The 10,890-nt window shown below is 42.5% G+C and overlaps 1 non-coding gene and 1 pseudogene across 1 annotated transcript; both read right to left on the reverse strand.

Moving 5' to 3' along the window:
- Window positions 1-1,075: 1,075 nt before the first annotated feature.
- Window positions 1,076-1,194, reverse strand: LOC145416401 (5S ribosomal RNA; annotated as a pseudogene).
- Window positions 1,195-6,344: 5,150 nt separating this feature from the next.
- LOC145416376 (5S ribosomal RNA) lies at window positions 6,345-6,463 on the reverse strand. Its single transcript, XR_013900266.1, has one exon. It is a non-coding gene; the product is annotated as a 5S ribosomal RNA (ribosomal RNA).
- Between the last annotated feature and the right edge of the window lie 4,427 nt (window positions 6,464-10,890).

The raw sequence follows: 10,890 nt of genomic DNA on the forward strand, positions 1-10,890 counted from the left end.
GCACCGAAATAACCAGATGACTGAACTGTGTGGTTATACAAACGTTCCTCAACTACTTCCCTATCCCCTGAAGGGTGGATGAATTGCAGAAGGGAAACAAGCCTGCAGTCCACTGGGTTCACATTCAGATGAAGGTGGGGTTGGAACTACTACTACTATACTACCACTACTACTGCTATTACTCCTACTACTGGACGATTTTATTCAACTCAGAAAAATCACCAAATACCTAGGGGTTAATGAGGACTTTCTGTGCGGCTGTTAGTCCATGGGCCAGACCCTGAATTTGAGCTGATGGCTAGCACCTGGGGGGGGGGGATGCATGCTATTTTTTGTACAGTCTGATGCCTAAAGTTGATAAAATTACATGATAGCCATTTGTAAGGAGTAGCTTTTTGTTATATATCACACTTTAAGCGACAAAATTCTTTGGTCCAATTTTTCCGAGAACGGAAAGCATAATCTATCATAACTTTGCAACCAATCAACATATCCTTACAAATGACCCCTCAAAATGTTGCTGTTGCGTTCCTCTGCCAGTTAATATATGATAAATGTACAGTGAATTCATATTTAGTCCACAGGAGGCAGAAATGTAATGAAATTCTGATATTTCTTCTTATCAGAGAACATTGTATTAAAGTGGCTATTACATCATGAACCAGAGGCACACCTCACTTTTACTGCTATACACGACACTGAAACAACTTTAATGGATTATAACTGAAATGTCATTCTAATTGTGCTTCCTGCAACAAACAAACAAAATCTATACTTTGATAATATGCCCAACAGTTGATTTGTGCCACCTGATGGGGTACAAATATTATCCTTCCAGATTTGAATATTGTGTTACACTGTAAATTAGCATGTTTTAAGTGTCATTTTTGCAGATTGTTATGCTAAAATACACAGTCAAATATAGATACATTACAAGTATACTGTAAAGGTGTTATTCATCATTCATTCATTGCCAGACGCCATGTATCCCAAACGGGGTGGCCAAGGGCTTAGAGTTAATTGTATTACAGGGAGGGGCACTAATCCTCCACCAACCCCACTTGACACGTAGGGATGCCAACAGCATCTGGTGTTCCCAGGTGGTCACCCATCCAAGTACTAACCAGACCCAACGTTGCTTAACTTCGCTGATCGGACACGAAGCGGTGTACTCAACATGGTATAACAGAAAATACTATTCTGTGAAAATATAACCTGAACAGTAGATTACAGGCCTATTCTCATATGTTTCTCTTTTTCTACAGGTATTTGATAATGTATCTTCACTGTTAAGTGATTCCTTAAGAAATGGTTATGATATTTTGATTTGACTTGTACAGTCCGCCCAAGAAGTGACAGCGGAGTATCCAGATTTTTCGGTCAGCGATAGTGCACACACTCGTCCTTATATCTCTATGTGGTAAAACCTAATACATAAAATTGTTACAAAAAACAATAAATCAATGCCAAAGTACCTGTATATTCAAACAATATGGTAAAACGCAATAATTTTTTAGTAGCGTAAAACTGAACAAAAGGAAGCTTCAATAAACAATTAGAATTAGTAATTATTATTTATAAAATAATTTCCGTTACAATACTATGGACTAATTTAAAGTCATTTATTTCCGTTTCCCATATCTCCATGAACGACGACAGAAAGCGGGAAGGCAGCGTAAGCTATTAAATGTTTCGATCAACACACACGAAGAGATAACATTTACTCAAAGACATGCAGTTATTATACTGCCTTTGGCCAGTTTTCCATTAAGAAAAATCTCTGGATTACTTAATATAAGCCAGAGGGCTATCAGTGAAAGAAGTATAAAAAAAAAAAAAGAACCTTGAAATTTGCCTAGAGTCGGAGCTCCTTGGAGAATGCTCACTTGTCACAGTCTGATATCCTCAGTGCATAATCGATTAGCGAGAGTAATAAAATGCAGAGGTTCATAAACAAATCATTGAGTTCAAAACTTCCAAATCAGCATTTTCTGTTCAGCAGCACATTACAGTTTATTTAAAAAGACAGATATTAAGATTAAAAGATGGCGTAGAAAGTGCGTGCTTTTGCATTGCAAGAATTTATGAACTCATGTTTTGGTCCTGTTTATTGCCTGGTGTAAGAGAAAAATGCAAAATCTGTCATACCTCCTTACAGCTGAAAAATAATTTTGTATCAATTGGTAATAAAGTTGCTAATTATAATTATTACTGGCGGGAGGAAGATGGAATAAAAGGCAGTATGGTCTTGCTGCTACCGCCGGTAGGGCATCGTTACGAAGAATAATTTCATTGTTATGGCATCCTTGTTGTTGCTGTATCATCACCATAGCTCTTGAAAATAAGGCAGTGTATTGCAGTCACAAGAATTTTCCTTAACGGGTCTTCAAAACTAGAGCATCTGTATTTGAAATCCTGGGAAAAATAAATCAGGAACACGGAGTTATAGGCCTACTGCCCACCGTGCGCGGAGTAATACATTTCACATTCATTCAAATCGGGAAAGGTAACTAAGTGTTAACTTCTAAATCTAATATATCACTGCCTCCCGTTATTCATTTTACATCATTCTTAGCGCGATATATATTTTATTTGATATGACGTGATGAAGGCATTGAATGTTTACCTTATACTCACTGTTTTCATTGAACGCTTGGCAGTGGAGAGTGACCGAAGCAATCTGAAACTCTGCCATCACTTCTTGGGGTGACTGTACCGTACTTTGTTCATAGGTTGATGATAATGGAGCCTATTGCAGGAACCAGTAGTATGCCACCAAACCCAGAGGTGGGCACCGCAAAAGAAAATTCAGTTCCACAACGCAAATCTGCAAACTCAAAAATTTGTCTTCTGCAACCGCAAATCCGCAAAATTCTTGAAATTTGCAGTTCCACATATGCAAAAACGCAAACAATTTGTATCATTTTCAGCACCACACCATAAGCTTCACCACATCTCTTTGAGAACATACAACAGTTCATCTGTTGTATGCATGAAGCCACAAGTATCACTACAGATGTGAATGGACTCTGCTACCAACTCTTTTGTGTCGGACGAGGAGAGGTAGACTCTGGCCAGCTAGCACCACGCAAAGACTGCCTCTTTATGCATACACTAAGAGCTAACTACCAGGCAGCCGTGTGGAAGTGCTGCCTTCAATCGAAACCCACTTGTACCTGATTCCAAAGACTTGCGGTTGGACACATGTCAGAGATGGCTTCCTGGACACTTGAGTGGATGCACACCCCATCAGCCCCCGATGCTGTCCTGCAAGTGCAAGCAATCATACTCATTGCCAGACTGCACATGCTTTGTCAACTCTTTGGTATGCACAGAAATGCGCATACTACAAACCTGCACTAATCAGTGGCAGGAAGAGGAGGAGGTGGAGGAATCAGATATTGAGCTTGGAAACTCAAATGACGACAATGGAGATAACGAAAATGGTTAAAATACAAGATGTGCATAGTTTTTCATAATGATGATTGTGATAAATGTGCCCATATACATGTTTCAATCAACTGTTCATACATTAAACCAACACTGAATATAATAAACCATTCTACATTCATCCAGCATATTTTCAAATTCGGGATTTTTTTATTTGTTGTAGGAATCACAATTAGAATGACAATTCAGCTATAACCCATTAAAGTTCTTTCACAATGTTGTTTATAGCAGTACGGGCGATGTGTGTGTCTACTTGATGATGTAATAACCACTTTATTACAATGTTCTCTGATAAGAAGAAATATCAGAATTTCATTACAATTCTGCCTCCTGTGGACTAAATATGCATTCAGTGTACACTTATCATATATTAACTGGCAGAGGAACTCAACAGCAACCTGGTCACTTGTCAAGATATGTTGATTGGTTGCAAAGTTATGGTAGATTTTGCTTCCTGTACTTGGTAAAATTGGACCAAAAAATTTGTTGCACCGCTATGTTTAAAGGGTGATATCAAACAAAAAGCTACTCCTTACAAACGGCTATCATGTAATTTTCATCAACTTTAGGCATCGGATTATCCAAAAAAATAAGATAGCATGCGGTTTTCCCCCAGGTGGTAGCCTTTTCAACCCTAACCTATGGACTAAAGTAATCGTTCATTTATCCGGACATAATAGAGCAAAGGCATGTCCGGACAGTGGCAACATCCGGATAATGAACACTATTCCCCTACCATACCCACCTCCAACCTACACCTAACCTATTTGTACAGTACCTATGCTTAACTTGCCAGTGTTTTCTGGTCATTCAGGAATATTTGGACATCAAAACACACACAGGAATATCGAAAGGAATGCTAAACACCAAGAAAACCATGCAGTAAAACCACTGAAAACCGAAAAAAAAACCTACCCAAACACTACAGTATGTATTCTGCCAGCGTTTTCTGGTCATTCAGCAATATTTTGACATCAAAACATACATAGGCTTATCCAAAATAATTTTCATCACCAAGAAAACCATGCATGAAAACAATGAAAACCAAAAAACACCCACCTATACACTACTGTATGTACAGTACACCTCCTTATTTTGGCACTGTTTTCAGGTCAACCTTCCATATTTAGACATCAAAACACACACAGGCATATCCAAAGTAATGCTAAACACCAAGAAAACCATTAAAAAAAAAAATGAAAACCAGAAAACACCCTACCTACTGTATACACTACTGGACTAACAGTATCCCTCCTAGTTTTGGCACAGTTTTCAGGTCATTCTGCCATATTATGACATCAAAACACACAAGAATATCCAAAATAATGCTAAACACCAAGACAACCATGGAGGAAAAAAAAAAAAAAAAAAAAAAAAAAGTAAACCAAAAAACACCCTACCTATACAATATTTATGTACAGTACCCCCCTTAATTTTTGCACTGTTTTCTGGTTATTATGCCATAGGATTATTTATTTTTTAAATTTTCTTTTAATGCATGGAAGAAGGAACCAAATGCCACGAGCCCACAAACCATTCTTTCCAAGAGAAAAACAAAAACAATACAAAAAAAGAGCCAAAATCAAGATCTATTCATTTTGACATGCCTGGACAAACTGCATTTGAAAGACTGGAGATCATAGGAAGCAGGAAATACAGATAGAGGGAGACAGTTCCAGAGCTGACCTGTTGCATAAATTAAGGACTGGAAGTAACGGTTAACTCTTGCATAGCTGGACAGAAAAGAGATGAGAGTTTGTTGGTAGATGGGTACTACACACCCGTCGTAGAGGTAGAGGGATGCAAGCAGACAGATCAGAGGAGCAAAGACCATTGAAGTAGCGATAGAAGAGATATAGATGCAACAGTGCAGCAAAGAGACAGAGGTTGAAGGGAGCCAGTAAGAGGAGGAGAGATGATGACAAAAAGCCTTTGACTCAACCCTATTGAGAAAAGCTGTATGTGGGGAGCCTCCTTACACACGAGAGTTGTACTCTATACAGGCAAACAAAACGCGTGTATAAAGTCAGGAGTAAAGAAGGTACCGAGTCGGCTTAGCACACCTAATCTCTTGCAAGCAGATTTGCAAGAGATGTAATATGATCTTTCCAAGATAAATTCCGAGAGAATGAAACCCCAAGTATGTTCAAGAATGATACAGGACTAAGCTGGATATCATTAAACATTAGTGGATACTCCAACGGAAGACTTTGTTGGGTTGATAGGCGTAAGAATTGAGTCTTTGATGCATTAAAAACAACAAGGTTACTTTTACCCCAGTCAGAGATACGAGCCAAGTCAGACATTAAGTGTGCCATAGCCTCATCACTTGTTTCTTGAAGTATATAACTGCTGAGATGGATGTTGCAGGAACCGAATGGAAAGGTGAAGGGTGGAATCATCAGCGAACGAGTGGACAGGGACAGATGTACAGCTTAGAAGGTCACTGATGAATAAAAGGAAGAGAGTTGGTGATAGGACAGAGCCCAGAGGAACACCACTATTGATAGATCTAGAAGAAGAAAGGTGGCCATCTACAGCAGCAGCTACAGATCAACCAGAAAGGATGCTATTAATACTAAACATCAAGAAACAATGCATAAACAACAAAAACCCACAAAAAACCTGAACAGAGTTTGAAAATCAGTTATCTGTGATTAGCAATTGCTCCTGGAGGTCAAAACAAATTTCCACAGCCAAATATGCCACTGGAAATTGGTTATATTGAGATAAATGGTATACCATCATCTTCGCTGGTGTTTATACTATAAGATAAGCTAATTCATTCATTGCCAGATGCCATGTATCCTAAACGGGGTGGCCAACGGCTTAGAGTTAATTGTTTTACAGGGAGGGGCACTAATCCTCCACCAACCCCACTTGACACGTAGGGATGCCAACAGCATCTGGTGTTCCCAGGCGGTCACCCATCCAAGTACTAACCAGACCCAACATTGCTTAACTTCGCTGATCGGACAGGAAGCGGTGTACTCAACGTGGTATAGCCGTTAAAATACACAAAACTGATAAGTAAAAGTACAGAAATGCAGTGAGAATAGTGTTGAGTAAAACTTACCACCATATAACTTCCCACCATTGTAGGGTAAAATTTTGCAGCACCTTCCAGAGTTAAGTGTATGTCTAGATGCAGAATTTCATGAGCTCTCTTGTGGATTTTGCAGAATTTCGAAACAAAATCACAAAAAAATTTAAAAACTCACGAGTCAATGTTACCACCACAGAGGAGGGTAGGGACTGAGGGAGTGAGGGGGGAGCCAGGAGGGTATGGAGGAGGGACAGGAGGGGGGGAGGAGAAGCGAGGGTGTGGGCAGGATTCTCCCCCTTCTGTCACGAGGCGGACAGACGCTTTTGCCATACATTTACTTGTGAACTGCAGTCTGTTAGATGCCGAGTGGCCATGCAGAAACACAACTCACAGTGACTGGGGGCTTTGGACGTTCAGTAGACAGGTGGACGGCCGCTGTCAGAATGTGTACTCGTGGCTTGCAGTCTATATTACAATCTCAGTGGCAGTTAGGAAAGACTTGGCCCGGTGGCCACGCGACTTTGGACATTGGGTGGGGATGCATACGAACGTTTTGACACTGCTTGTGGGTTACAGTCATATTACTCACGTGCTGGAGGTTCAATGGGAGTGATCGGAAGAGCATGTGACTTTGACCATTCAGTACGGGGGCGGACAGATACAGTAACCCCTCCAAGATCCGACTTAATAGAGCCCAAGCAACATCCAGGACTTGGTCTTGTTCGGGAATTGGGCAAAATACCCCTGGACTGGTACTTATAGACCCCAACTGAACCTAACTTTGAAAGCCACCTAAATAACTCCCAACCGGACATGCACAGCACCTATTTAAGACCCTGTTCACACAAACAAGGGACAGAAACTATAAAATAAATGAAAAGGAACCAGAGAATGAGAAATTAGATGTACAGAAAATATTTAGCAGTGTATAAGGTACTTAAGAGACCTCTGTGGCCGTTGTGAAGAATAACCTGCCTCCTCTATGGCTCTGACAGCAGTGAAGATGCACTTGAAGCACGTACAGTAATCCAGTGTTGCGCTGCACTTAATCCTTTGCACTCTGATTTCTTGACACTGCACAATACTGTAAATTCCCATGTGGTCTAGTGGCAAGTTATTGCTGTTTATTGACTGTCTGAGCCACAGAGTAAGTGTGGCAGGCGGCCCAGGGGCACGTCGCTGGGACGTGGTGATGGTCCACCCACTGCAGACAACCTTCAAGATAGCCGCAAACTCACGTCCAGTGGAGACTCCACCATGGCCGATGTGCTGGGCTGTGGCTCAGGTAGAAGGTGGTTCTTGGTGAGGTAATGGTGTGGAGCCAGGGCTGGGCACGGCGGGGGTCACGGGCCTGAAAAAGTTGTCAATGGTTGACTGATGAAAGGTCCGGCGATTCTGGTGATTGATGATGAACTGCCTAAAAGCACACACTTCATCCACAAGTCCCAGGGGCCCCATCTCCCTGTCACAATCCGAGTGTTCCAGGTAGTCATGAATGAACTCGATGTGTTCCCAGAGTGCACTCAGCTTGGGGACGGCTGGAGTAGTGGCGAGCTGAGAGGCAACCACATCATTGTCGCTGTCCTCGTTGGAATCTTCCAGCTGGGTACTTGTAGCGCAACAGAAATGCAATGACGACATCAGACATGATCTGATAACCAGGATTGCCCTCGTCATCATCCAACCACTCACACTTTGTCCACATCCACCACATCACCAACCGCATGAAGATGTGCATGAAAGTCATCCAAGTCAAAACCTAGAAAGTCGTACACCACATTGGCTCCGAGATGCAGACGAGACCAACCACTTTCTAGAGTCTTGACAGGGACCTCCATGCACTGGCCCAGTTGTAGGTGGCTGACTTGAGGTTGTAGCAACGAAGGTTTTCCAAAGTCCACTAGCCTCACATGTCCTGTCCCTCCCTGCACTCGTCCTCGTCCTCGAGAACAACCATCCCCTCGTCCAGGAACTCCAACACTACAGCCTCTTCATAGCCACAATTACTCCTTGGTCCATTGGTTGGATGAAAGCAGTTGTATTAGATAGTAAGAGCAAGCACTTAATGCAGCCATTCTCAGCCACCAACTCCTTGTCAGACGGATGCGCAGGTGCATTGTCCAGGAGATAGGGAGCCTTTACCTGGTCGTGTGGGATTCCCAGTGTCTGATAATGGGTGATCTCCTTGACAAAGTGCTGGTGAAACCAATCTTTGAAGATTCTGACTGTGAACCAAGCCTTCACAGAAAGGTACCAAACGACAGGAAGGGCATCCATCAACCCACGATGGCACTGAGGCTGCTTTGCATGGCCAACAGCAACAGGCTTGAGCCAGTGCATGCTGCTAGCATTGGCACAACACAATGCAGATACCTGCTGCCTGGAGAGCTTGCGTCCAGGTACACGCTTTTCCGTCTCCTCTGCTAGTGTGTTTGTGAGCAGTGAGTGATAGAACAGACCAATTTCGTCAGTGTTGTAGACCTGACTGAGAGTGAGGCCTCCCCTGTCGGTCAAGCCCTTCACCTTCTGCCAAAACTCTTTTACTCCCTCCTCACTGGCATCCAAAGCTTCGCTGTGGGCCTTATAGTTGGTCAGGCCATGCCAAAGTTTTAAGGTGAAGAACCAACCCTCAGATGCCTTGATGTCTGGGGAATCATGAAGCCTTGCAAACTTCTCTGCAGCAGCCTTCAGCTTCGTGCCACGCACCAGCACATCAGCAGCACGCTGCTGACGATACCAAATCAATGTGGAGTGGTCGACTTCTGCAAACCTGGGAGGGTACATACTCTTCCTCTGTACGTTGTGTTTGGTCTTCAATGCGAAGTCTGCCGTGTACTGGGTGAGTTTGTCTCTGGATTTCTTGATGTCAAACAAGGTAGAATGGGCCAGGTTGAACTCATGTAGGATGCGGGAGGTTACAATCCCACGTCCACCTTGTCCAAGATCTCCCTCTTCTTCTCCAGAGTCAGAACCACCCGTTTCCTCTTCTTGGGTGGTAGGACCATTGTTAAACACACGAGTAAGAGGCAGCAGAGGAACAGCAAGGCCTGCAGCAGGTAGGGCACCACCAGAAAAGCGAGCACATGGGCAGCCACGGCAATGAGCAGGCAGTCACGATGGTAGGTAGGGGGGAAGTGAGGAGGATGCAGGGGAGCTCTAGCAGATGTCATCAGATCTATGCACCAAAACACAGCTGTTCGTCACCGTGCAGCAAATTTAGGGTAGGGATGAACACATTTCCCCCCCCCCCAGATCATTTTTGGATGCTCATCCAGATGGCCTTCTGTCCAGATATCTTAGGGAATATCCGAGACTTGGACTAATGGACCCAAGCCCAAAATGTCCGGGACTTGGGCACCTGGGTACTAGAGCGGTTACTGTATTTCTAGCTCAAGTTGTGGGTTACGACCTACATCCTGCTCACAGCTCGACCCCAGCGGCCAAGATACTGAATGTCTGAACATGTCGGCTGGCTGGCTGGCCAAAGTTCTCAGGGACTTTTACATCCAGATAATAGCAAGTAGATTCGGATAATGGTTTAATAAAGCCAAGGTCCAGCGTCCGAATAATGAACACGTCTGGATACTGCACATCTGGATAAATGAGGAACTATTGTATATTTATGTATGTATTTTTATATGTTTGTATGTATGTGTCCTAGTTTCTCCCATGTCATGATACAAAAGCATAATTTCAAAATAGCAGGGCAACAACAACAATAAATAATAATAATAATAATAATAATAATAATAATCAACAATAATAATAAACATCATCATCTGATCCTATGCTGCCCCATGAGGAGCCTAGAGCTTGGCAAGTTGGTCCTGATATTTAAGATGTGAGTGACCAGCCTCACTCATCCCTGAGTGGCACTGCATAAGCAATATACCCCAACCATCCCTCGGATATAAACCAACATAGGCTTAATCAGGTTCGAGCACCTTTATTACCCACAAAAACACAAGGTGCCATTGTTTGGTTATATGGTTACCACCCAGCATAGTAAATGTTTCCTGGTGTACAGGAAACCATTCGGCTTGTCACTCAGTGTAGAGTCGCCCACAGACAGGGAAGAGGAAGAAAAGGTCATAAGAGGAAGGGCGGAAAGAAGAGAGGAAAAGGCAACCACTCGAAAGCAGCACTACATCGGGTGAGTGGATGGTGGTGAAAAAAAAAATAATAACGATAATAACAGCAACAACAAGTATCAATAACAGCAATAATTAAAAGGACAATAATAATAATTGTAAAAATACTTATTTGCTGGTTATCCTCATCAATCAGACTCTACAGAATATTACATTCTATATACCACCAGGCGATTCTACTAATTTATTTACATATCGTTACAAAAGGTTAAATGTCTACCGCGGCCGTCAGGTGTTGAGGAC

The sequence above is a fragment of the Coenobita brevimanus genome, chromosome 105, assembly GCF_032717465.1.
Source record: "Coenobita brevimanus isolate Jiangsu-jjx chromosome 105, ASM3271746v2, whole genome shotgun sequence".
NCBI classification, from domain to species: domain Eukaryota; kingdom Metazoa; phylum Arthropoda; class Malacostraca; order Decapoda; family Coenobitidae; genus Coenobita; species Coenobita brevimanus.